This window comes from Callospermophilus lateralis, chromosome 6 (assembly GCF_048772815.1).
Source record: "Callospermophilus lateralis isolate mCalLat2 chromosome 6, mCalLat2.hap1, whole genome shotgun sequence".
Taxonomy (NCBI): Eukaryota; Metazoa; Chordata; class Mammalia; order Rodentia; family Sciuridae; genus Callospermophilus; species Callospermophilus lateralis.
In genome coordinates this window covers 130,265,984-130,267,751 of record NC_135310.1, presented here as the reverse complement: position 1 = coordinate 130,267,751, position 1,768 = coordinate 130,265,984, and the positions used below count along the sequence as shown (strand labels likewise).

Here is a 1,768-nt window from a genome sequence, read left to right as displayed (position 1 = left end):
AATCTGTTTTGCTATATAACCCTAATGTCTATTCTGCTTTGTATTTAGCATGTTAATTATGTGCATTTGTCTCTTCTTCTATATAAAAACACAATTTCTTATTTGTGCATATTACTTCTCTGTATATCATTCCAATATTGAAATGCTCATTATTTTTCTATTGGTTATTGTATAAAATTTTTTTCTTCCCACAGGAATAAAATTTATAAATTATCAAGAAAGATGAGTCTCAATTAAGGAACAATGAAGGGGTTCAATTTTAGCAACCCAGCAGGCTTTATCTTACTGGGATTCTCTGACCAGCCACAGTTGGAGATGGTTCTTTTTCTGGTCATCTCTGTTATCTACATTTTGACACTGCTGGGGAACACAGCGATCATACTGGTTTCATACTTGAATCCCAAATTCCACACCCCCATGTATTTCTTCCTCTGCAATCTTTCCTTCCTGGACCTCTGTTTTACTACCAGTATTGTCCGCCAGATGCTTTGGAATCTCAAGGGCCCTGAGAAGACCATCAGTTGCACTGGTTGTGTGATCCAGTTATACATTGCTCTAGAATTGGGCTCCACAGAGTGTGTCCTCCTGACTGTTATGGCCTATGAATGTTTCAATGCTATCTGTCGACCACTCCACTACGGTGTTATCATGCACCTAAAACTTCTCCAGCAACTAGCAGCTGTGGCCTGGACCAGTGGTTTTGTGGAGTCCACAGTTTAGACCACCCTTGTTTTCCAGCTGCCTCTCTGCAGCCACCACAGAGTGGATGATTTTATGTGTGAGGAGCCTGCACTGATTAAAATTGCTTGTGTGGACACAACCTTCTTGGAAAATGAGCTCTCCATAGCTACTGTCCTCTATGTGGTTATAACTCTTGGGCTTATCCTGGTCTCCTATGGCTGCATTGTTAGGAGTATGCTGAGGATAAAATCCACTAAAGGCAGGAAGAAAGCTTTTGGGACCTGTGGATCTCACCTAATTGTTGTGGTTTTGTTCTTTGGGACTATAATTTCTGTGTATATACAACCCAAGAGCAAGTACACACAGAATCACAGAAAATTCCTCACCCTTTTCTATACTGTGGTGACACCCTCACTTAATCCTTTGATCTGTACCTTGAGAAACAAAGAATTTAAGTGGGCAATAAAAAGGTTGCTGGCAAGAGACCCAAGTTAGGGAGAAATGCAAAACACACCCAAGAATTCTCTCAGACTTTGGGGACTTGTAGGTTTTATCTAATTATAGTTTCTTTTTTCATCTACAAGGAGCATAACTAAATATTCTAGGTGGGGAATTTTCCTTAATGACATCCTGATCTTAGCTACATTATGTCCTTCTTATCCTCCTTTCAAGAAATGTATGCATCTTCTTTTTGCAGTACTTCATATAAGAGTTTTATAAATAAATAAATATTTGTAGATGAACCAATGTGTATGGAATGTGTATGTGTAAATAAAGCTTAGTGTCACTACTCTAATGACCAACAACATGACTGACATGGTTATGACAAATACGTTTTTTTATCATAAAAGTAAATTCTACACCTTGTGAAGGTAGGATTTGGATCATAACTTCAGAAGTTTAAATTTATCTGAGAATGATTCCTGTTCCTTTTTAGTGCTCACATTTGATAGTATTATAGGCAGTGGATATCTGTAGTTTATTTAAAAGTGAGAAGGCCTAATAGAAAACATCATTGTCTAACAATTTGCCTTTTGGGGGGATATTTTATTCTTTTTCTTTGAACAGCGGCATCTGGGATTATGTA

The 1,768-nt window shown here is 37.8% G+C and overlaps 1 pseudogene; it reads left to right on the top strand.

Annotated features, from left to right (window-relative positions):
- Positions 1–243: 243 nt before the first annotated feature.
- LOC143402110 (olfactory receptor 2G3-like) lies at positions 244–1,176 on the top strand (annotated as a pseudogene).
- The last annotated feature ends 592 nt before the right edge of the window (positions 1,177–1,768 follow it).